The following is a 10,044-nucleotide window of genomic DNA, read 5'->3' on the forward strand; positions in this document are numbered from 1 at the left end:
ACATCCAGGAACACACACATACACAATAAGTAAATATTTTTAAAAACAATTTAAGGGGGTGGAGAAGATGCTGTCTGTGGTACGTTCCTCACTGCCCAGTGTGTGCAGCTGCCCCGAGGCTGCTTCCCCACTCATCCTCCTAAATCAATAAATCCAAAAGAGGCACTGGGGAATTTTGTTTGTCCTTGAGTCTGTTTTGACAACCAGCTCATTCCTGGCCCTACACTCTGACCTGGCTGGTCTTGGCAGCTTCTCTGTAGCACGCCTAACTTCTGTGTGCTGTTTTCTCACTGACTTCTTGCTTCGGAGCTAATGAAGCTGTTTAGAGAGAAGTTGTCCCAGTCCGGGGAGAAGCCAGCTGCTCACAGAACCAGCCCTGGGCCCTGGGCTTCCAGAGTTGGGGTGGAAGGACCTCTCCCCACAGCAGCAGATGCTGCAGGGCCTACTAATTTTGCTTCTCTGGAGCCGCAGGGCTCACTCCCCCTCCCCATCTAGCTTGCCCTTCTCTAGCCAGAAGCCAACCAGACTGATTGGACGTGTGGTTTTCACAGCGAGTGGTGCTGGTTAGGAAGTACCCAAAGCTAACCCTGTGTGCTGCCAGCGCCCCGCCCACAGCAGTGCGCTTGGAGGGCGGGGGCGGGGCCTGCTGTTGTTTGGGTTGTTTCTAAGCCCAGGCCATGGCAGCTGTGGAGGAGGCAGAGAGGGTCTGACGTCTGAACTTTAACCCTGGGCTCTGAGAACAGAAATGGAGGTCCTGACAGGGGGCAGACCACAGGAGATCAGTCTGCCCCCTGTACTCCCGTGCATCCCCTTTTACTCACCTTCAGCTGATGGGTGAGATGGGAGGATGGTGGGGGAAAAGAACCCCTTAGATCCAGTTACGAGAAAGTAGGGAGATGCTGAAGCTGATGCCCAAAAGAACTTAAAATGAAAATACAAAAGAAACTGTGCCTGGTGGTTCAGGCCCGCAGTCCCTGTCACTGGAGGCCTCTATATGAGAATCCGTGAGTTCAAAGTTTCAGTCTGACGGCCGTTCTTGGTTGTCAACTTGACTACGTCTGGAGTTAACTAAGTCCCAAAAGTGGAGGAGCACACCACTTTTTTTTATTTTTATTTATTTATTTTTGGCATCATTTGAAGCGAAGATCCACTTCTAATCCAGATCTTTGAGATGAGAAGACCCAGCACTCACGTGGGCCAGGCTCTGCTGCGTGCCTGTATAAGGCCAGGAAGGAAGACGTTTGGCTCTTGCCGCGTTTTTTTGTTTTTTTGTCTCCCCCCCCCATTGGGTCCGAGACTGGATAAAATGGAGAAGGCTAGCAGCAAGCTTCCAGCTCCCACTTCTCCTTGAACACAGCTGCATTGTGAGAAGGTGGTTCCACGTCTGCCTCCCTGACTCCTGGCCATGCTTCTTTTAAAGATTTCTTTTCTCTGTATGGATATTTGTGTGCCTTTATTGTGCACCATGTGCATGCCTAGTGCCCAAGGACGCCAGAAAAGAGCATTGAATCCCCCAGAACTGCAGTTACAGAGGGCTCTGAGGCACCATGTGGCTGCTGTGAATGGAACCCAGGTGCTCTGCCAAACCAGCAAGCCCTCTGCTGTGTCTCCCCAGCCACAGCCCTCCCTTTCTGTTTTATGTCTTAGTTGTTGTGGTTGCTGTTTGAGCAAAGTTCTTCTGTTCTCCTGGATGTCCTGGAACTCTCTGCAGACTCGGCTGGCCTTGAATCCAAAGACCTACCTTCTCTATCTCCCAACTGCTGGAACTAAAAGCATGCACCATCACCACCCGGCCCTCTCTTTCTCTTTTATAATTAATTAATCAATCAATCAATTAATTAATTTCTGAGCCAGGGGTTCTCTGTGTACTCACTCTGTAGACCAGGCTGACTTCTGGCTCCCAAGTACTGGGGTTAAAGACATGGACCACCACCACCTAGCTTGATTTATTGATATTTCACTTGCATTGGTATTTTGCACATGTCTGTGTGAAGGTGTCAGTCCCCTAGCCCTGGAAGTTCAGATGGTTCTAAGCTTCCATGTATATGCTGGGAACTGAACTCCGGTTCTCTGGAAGGTCTGTCAGTGTTCTTAACCACTGGGCCTTCTCCCCAGACCGATCCTTCCATTAAAAAAAAATTTTTTTTTATGTGAGTGTACACTGTCACTGTCTTCACCAGAAGAGGGCACTGGATCCCATTACAGATGGTTGTGAGCCACCATGTGGTTGCTAGGAATGAACTCAGGACCTCTGGAAGAACAGTCAGTGCTTCTAACTGCTGAGCCATTTCTCCAGCCCAATCCTTCCATTCTTAAATTGCTTTTGTCAGAGTATTTTGTCACAACAGGAAATAAGTAAGGCATCTTGTAAGTGTGAGGATCTCAGTTTGTTCCCCAGCACTGGCACAAAAAGCTAAGGTCAACCTCTGTGCACTGCACCTGCATACAAAGGTGCACACAGGACCACACAGACACACACAAAAGACAAGATATACAGAGAAAAAGAAAGTAATTGGCTTGCATCAGTACATCTCGTCTAGATGTTGTCTGTGAGGAATCGAAGGACCCAGGAGCCTTACCAGCCCTTCTGGCCCAGGACACACAGTTCTTTCAGCCCTGCCATGTTCTCTGTGTTTCTTTTGCTTTGCTTGGTCTCGAGGGGGAAAGGGAGATTGGGAGGTGGAAGATCCTAAAAGAGTACTAAGATTGTTGGGGTTTGTTTCTTAGAAGTCTCAGGACAGACAGCTTGATTCTGTGTGAGGGAACGGAAGTGAAGAAGCAGCTGTGTGTGGGACTGAGAAAGGAAGTGGTCGGGTAGAGCAGTGAGGCCTGGGAGACCCTATCCCTGCAGCAGAGCAACTTGGAGGATTTACAGTCCAAAGGGTACCTGCTGCTGTCACCTACCTGGAGCAGATAAAGGAGGGGATGATTTCCCATTGTCATTTTATGTACTCTGTGTGTGTGTGTGTGTGTGTGTGTGTGTGTTTTAAAATAAACACATGGTCCTTTTGTGAAGAAAAGCCCAAATAAAAGCATTAAGGGGAAAAAATGTGAAGAAAGGCAGGGTATGAGTGTCTGTGCTGACTACTTTTATGTCATCTTTTTTTTTTTTTTTTTGGAGCTGGGGACCGAACCAGGGCCTTGCGCTTCCTAGGCAAGCGCTCTACCACTGAGCTAAATCCCCAACCCCCTTTATGTCATCTTGATACAAGCCAGAGTCCTTAGAGAGGAGGGACAGCCTTCATAAGACTGGCCTATGGGTAATCCTCTAGAGCATTTTCTTAATTAGTGATTGATGGGGGAGGTCCCAGATCATTGTGGGCGGTAGTTTTCCTAGCCTGGAGGTCCTGGGTTCTATAAGAAAGCAGGCTGAGCAAGCCATAAGGAGCAAGCCAGTAGGCAGCATCCTTCATGGCCTCTGCATCAGCTCCTGCCTCATTTGAGTTCCAACAGTGAACTGTAGTCAGGATAGTAAACCAAATACCCATCTTAGTTTCCACCACAGCAATGTTTCATTACAGCAATAATACTGTGACTAAGACAGTGCCAGATGCCATATTTTGTAGGGTTGTCGGATATGTAAAGTATGAGTCGGTTTGTATGCAAAATGTCTGGAACATGAAGGTGCAGCTTGTAGAGGCTTGAGGCAGGCCTGGCTGGACAGGTTGAGATCTTTCCCAGCTACAGAGTTTTGACTTGTGACCTGTTCATTTTTTCCTCATATGAAAAGACCAAGTGCACACCCTCGGAGGAAGGTAGCACTGGAGACTAAACCTATTGCCCAATGTGGCTGACGCCAGGCCAGGCTCCCAACAGTTAGCTCAGGCACAGCACTGGGCAAAATCAGTGGAAGGCAGCATTTTCCTTTGTCTAACACTGAACCTGTTTCCCCAATTCACTTGGCCACTCACATTTACCTTGTTTTATTCTGAACAACGATGAGTTCACATCCTAGTGCTCAGGATAGCTCACATGGCCGAAGAAAAGGAGGAACTTTTGAATGATGCGGTCTGCCAGGCTCCTGTGGAGAGCTGACTGGGGGAGCAACCACAGGACATTGTTTCCCTCTCCAAACACTTGCCAATACCATCCTATCTGGCTATTACTGGTACTTCAAACTCAGCATCTCTAATTTCTTTCTTTGCATTTAGGGAAGCTTCCTTTTACCTCTGGGCTGCGGGCTTATCTCTGGGGCAACTCTTTAAATTCCCAGCAGTGCACCATGGCTTTTTTTTTTTTTTTTTTTTTTTTTTTATCAGAAGTCACCTCATAGTGAGCAGCGTCATGCAGAGGCTGTGACCTAATGATTAGTGACAGCGTTTTAAAAAGCAGTTGTTGGGGGGCTGGAGAGATGGCTTAGTGGTTAAGAGCACTGACTGCTCTTCCAGAAGTCCTGAGTTCAAATCCCAGCAACCACATGGTGGCTCACAGCCATCTGTAATGAGATCTGATGCCCTCTTCTGGTGTGTCTGAAGACAGCTACAGTGTACTTATATATAAGAAATAAATCTTAAAAAAAAAAAAAAAAGCAGCTGTTGGGCTGGGGAGATGGGTCAGTTGGTAAAACCTTGTCAGACATATATCTGGACCTGGGGTTAAATCCCCAGAACACGTATGATGTCAGGAGCAGTGTTGTGAATCTGCAGTTCCGGTCCCCCAGAGGAAAGATGGGGGGTTGAGACAGGAGAGCCCTAGGTATCTAAAAACCAAGAGACACTGTCAAACGACGGGGAAGGAGAAGACTGATACTCAAGATCATCCTCTGACTTCTCAAAAAACATGACACAAACCATCCATGTGCACACACACGAATGTGCACACACATTCACACACCAGACACACACACACACACACACACACACACACACACACACACACAAATAAGTAAAAGCAATTATTGACTGGAAGTGCAGCCCAGCGGTAGGACACACCATGCCTGAGGCTCAAACCCCAGCACAACACAAAAAGGGGTGAAAAAGCCAATTGCTCTATTCTCTATTTTTCCTCTATCTTTCACAAATAAGTTTGCTCTCTATTCACTGTAAGTGAACACGCGACAAGGGTGTCATAAAGCTGTCACCCTGCTTATATGCAGATAATGACACCAAGATTAATCAAGAGCCAGGACCGGGGGCTCAGGCCTGTCTGATCCCAGGAATTGGAGATCAGGAGTTCAGGGTTCTCCTCAGCTACATAGCAATTTCAAGGCTGGCCCAGGCTACATGAGACCCTATCTTAAAAAGGAACACACAAAACACCTCAAACAAAACAACAAAGATCAATCGAAAGTTGTATTTTAAATATAGATATTTTGAAGATGGGAAAATACTTACAGCCTCCCTCCCTCTCTCCGTCCTTCCCTACCTCCCTCCCTCCTTCCCTTCCTCCCTTCCCTCCTGTTGATGGAATCTCCAGCCAGGCTGACCTCTGACTTCCTATTTAGCTGAAGATGACCTTAGACTTCTGATCCTTCTGCCTCTGCTTCCTGTGTGCTGGGATTACGGTTATGCACCTCCATGCCAGGCTGATTCGTTGCTGGGACGAACCTCAGGGCTTCCTGCGTGCTCGGCAGGCATTTTACCAGTGGCTGCATCCCCAGTGCTGCAGCTCTCATTTCAGTGGCAGCCACTGCAGAAATATCAGAGGGACGACCGAAGGTGGTGCTGGGGTCTGGTGTGCACTGACCACGGTGATAGTAAATGTCTGGCAGCGCCCGACAACAAAGAGAAACCACATGAAATGGGTTTAGTACCGTGTAATTTCACCTTTGATGCTGGGCCATCTTCCTCTCGCCTCTTCTTTTTTTGTCTATTCAGTAGCTTGGGCAGTCAGTTATCCATATAATCTTACCAAGCACTAGACTTTTCGATTTCAGAACTTTTTATACGAAGGCTAACAATTATCTGGTGGTGGTGAATGATTGAAACCCAAGCACTTGAGAGAGAGACCCAGGAGGGTTAGCTCAGAGTCATTCTCAGGTATACAGTGAGTTTGAGGACAGTCTGAGTTACAGAAGAGCCCATCTAAAACTCATAAAGGGTTGGGTCCGGTGGCACAGGCCGAGGCAAATGATTACAAATTCAAGACCAACCTGGGCTACAGGTTGAATTCAAGACTAGCCCGGGCAACTTGGGTGAAACCATGTCTTGAAGTAAAAGTGAAAAAGAGGACCAGGGATATAGCTCAGTGCTCTATGTAAGGCTCTAGCTTCACCAGTGCCCTCCCCACAGAGAGGAAGAGGAAGAAGAGGAGGAAGAGGAGGAGGAAGACTAAGAAAAACTGGCAAAATGTCTCATGTAAATATGTTTGCCACCCAACAGCTGAGTTCAATCCCAGAAACCCACTCAGAGGCAGGAGACTAGGTCAGTCAGCCTCTGATTCATAGCGCACCCATATACACATTATGTACACACACAGTAATAAGTAGACAGATAAAGGTGAACAGTAAGAATTCTTTTTTTTTTTTTTGGTTCTTTTTTTCGGAGCTGGGAACCGAACCCAGGGCCTTGCGCTTCCTAGGCAAGCGCTCTACCGCTGAGCTAAATCCCCAACCCAAGAATTCTAATGTAATCATCATTCTCAGTCTTAGAGATTAAAACACTAGGAAGGAAAAGCCAAGTCATTCATATTTTTTCCTTCTTGTAAACCTATAAAGGTAAAAATAAGATTATTGGACATGTTCTTAAATACCAAGTCTTTCCTCCTTCCTTCCCTTTTTCCTTCCTTTCTTCTCTTCTTTCCCTCTCTTTCTTTCTTTTTTCCTTTTCTGAGACAGGGTTTCTCTGTGTATGTAGCCCTGGCTGTCCTGGAACTCACTCTGTAGACCAGGCTGACCTCAAACTCACAGAGATCTGCCTGCCTCTGCCTCCCCAGTGCTGGGATTAAAGGCTGCACCACGGCACCTGGCTATTTATTTTGTTATTAAGGTTTGCCATTTATCTTCGCACCTGTGTGTGCGGTATACAGAACAGGCCAGAGGAGGTCAGATTCCCTGGAGCTGGAGTTGCAGATCGTGAGCCACCATCGCCCCTTATGTGCAGAGATCTGAATTCCAGCCCTCAGGATGCAGCAGCAAGTGCTCTTAGCCACGGAGTCATCTTTCTTGTCCTGAATTTATTTCTTTTTGAGACAGGGTGTTGTCAAGCCCAGGCTGTCCTCAAACTCCATTGGTGGTTTAGGCTTAGGCTAGCCTTGAGCTACAGATCTTCTTGCCTCTACCTCTCCCAAATGAATTACAGGTATATACCATTGCACCCAACCTCCAGCTAGAGCTTTATTTATTTACCCGTTTATTTGAGACAGGATCTCACTGTATAACGCTGGAACTTGCTGTGCAGCCCAGGGAAGGCTCTAACTCGTGGAAGGTTCACCCAATTCAGCATCTTGAGTGCTTGTGTTAAAGACATGTGCACCTGTGCCTAGCTTAAAAAAAAAATTAAAATAAACACTAAACATTATTCCTTGTGTAAATATTTTCGATTATGTCTTTTTAAAATGAGAATTCTTGCCTGGGGGTGTAGCTCGGTTGGTAGAGTGTCTGAGTTCAAACCCCAGCCACACAAAAAACCTGGCGTGGTGGGTGCTTACCTGCAATCCTAGTGCTTGGGACTTCAAGGCAGAAGGATCAAGAATTCAAGTTCATTCTTTGCTTCTTAGTGAGTTTGAGGCCAGCCTCAGCTACATGAAATTCTGACTCAAAGGAGGAGAGGAAGAGGAGGAGAGGAGGAAGAGGAAGAGGAAGAGGAAGAGGAGGAAGAGGAGGAAGAGGAGGAAGAATAAGGATCTTTATTGAGTCACGGAGTCTCCATACCTGTAATTCCAATGCTCTAAAGACTGAGACAGGAGGATTGCCATGAGTGCAAGACTAGCCTTAGGTACATAGTGAGAACCTATCTTAGAAATACAACAACAGGGTTGGGGATTTAGCTCAGTGGTAGAGCGCTTGCCTAGGAAGCGCAAGGCCCTGGGTTCGGTCCCCAGCTCCGAAAAAAAGAACAAAAAAAAAAAAATACAACAATAGGGGTTGGGGATTTAGCTCAGTGGTAGAGCGCTTGCCTAGGAAGCACAAAGCCCTGGGTTCGGTCCCCAGCTCCGAAAAAAAAAACCAAAAAAAAAAAAAAAGAAAAAAAGAAATACAACAACAGCAAAATTACATATGGGACTTTCAGCTTTCTGAGTCCTGCCTCTGCTTTGCAGAGGGTCTTTTCTCTTTGTGTCTGTTGCGTGTGTGTTTCCTCACATCCAATAATACCTTTCTTCAACTGTTACAATAAGTAAATAAACAAAACTATAATACCATTATCATATCTAAACTAATAGGTTTCCACCACCGCAAGATATTTACCCTACTTCATTGTATCACTTGATCCTAAGACCCTGATTTTCTGTTTCAGTGAAGGGGCGGGTGGCTGACTCAGAAGTCAGGTCCTCTGTTGCACATCCCGTGTAGGAGAGATGGGACATGCAGCTGTGCAGTCTGGGAGAGGAAGGGGTGCTTCAGACCACAGGGCACCAGCTTCCCCAGAGCACCCTCCCTCTGACTCTCCGACTGTGCCAAGCCTGGCTCCACAGAGTGGAGGAAGAAGCCATAAAACAGCTGTTATGCAACCGTCTCTGGCTTCACAGACTTGGCTAACACCTTCCCAGTCAAGAGCTTGAAAGTGAAGAAACGTGTCTCAGTTAATAGCTTAAATTAACCTATCAAACTCTCTAATAAAGCTTCCATCTTGAACAGGTTTCAAAACATAGAATATCTAAAGGAAAATGAAAGCTCTTCTCTTTGGGGTTGGGAAAGACCTTTAGTCCCTGGAGTCATGTTTACCCTGATTCACTGTTGCCTTGTTAAGCCTCAGGACAGGCAGGAACAAATCCATACCTTCTAAGGAGCCCAGGGCACCCTTTCTCACCTCAGTACTTAGGTGCCTCCTGGGAAGAAGGTGGGGGATCCCTCTCCTAGTGTCCCAGGAGGACTCAGCTCTATGCTGAGATCAGAAGGAGCACGGGTCTCCTGGCCTGGCCGTCCCATCTGTCTTGCTACACCATGCAGAGCTGTTCATTCCCACCACGCTCTCCCCAGGGTCCATTTGATGCTGCAGCAATGCTGAAAGCTTTCTCTGTGGATGAAAGTGTGAGACACGGGAGCCCCAGACTTCCTGCTCAACTGGCCAAAGGCTGCCCCAAACCCAAACTTTTTAGGACTTTTTAACTTATTTGTTTTCCTTTGAGAATGTCATGCACGAATGCAATGTGATTATATCCACACACACATTGTCTCCACCCCAGCCCTACTCCGTGCAGCATGTCTACCCTTCAACTTGATGTCACCATTTTCTCTTCTTCCCCTTCTTTCTTTTTCTTCTTCTAGATAACCCACTAAGTCCAGTTACTGCATATGTGCATGGCCGTGGGCCATCCATCAGAGCATGGAAAACCTACCACTGGCCACATCCCCAAAGAATAAACTAATCCGGGTTTCAAAAAGACTTAAAACGACTGCGCTGCACACAGTCGCCAATCAACCTGCTGGGAAAACAACAGACAAAGCTGGCTGTGTGGAGCTGAGGTGGAGGCTGGAGGGATTAGCATTGAGCCAGGGAAGGCCAGAGTTCAGCAAGAGCTGTCAAGGCTGAGCAGCAGCAAGGAGGGGCTCCTCCCAGAGACATCAGAGGGAGCAGGGCCGGCAGCCATCTTGATGGGAGTCCCATCTTGTCTCACAGCTGGAAGAGAAGAATACATTTCTGTTGGAAGGAAAGAAGGATGTGGGGAAAGGAGAAGGAATGGGGGACAGAATAGACCCCAGGGCTAGAAAATCAAAGTCAAGTGCCTGACAAACACAAAACGTGAGCTGGATCCATCAGTGAGTAGAGAAATACTTGTTAAAGCACCGGTGAGCACGAACGTCAAAATTACAAAGTATCTGGGTAGGTGTGCAACCCCGTGACCCCAGCACTTAGGGGGCTGAAGCAGGAGAATTCAGAGTTTGAGACCAACCTGAGCTACATAGGCTTTGTCTTGATATTATAACAACAATGACGACAACAAACT

The sequence above is a fragment of the Rattus rattus genome, chromosome 3 (genome assembly GCF_011064425.1).
Source record: "Rattus rattus isolate New Zealand chromosome 3, Rrattus_CSIRO_v1, whole genome shotgun sequence".
Taxonomy (NCBI): domain Eukaryota; kingdom Metazoa; phylum Chordata; class Mammalia; order Rodentia; family Muridae; genus Rattus; species Rattus rattus.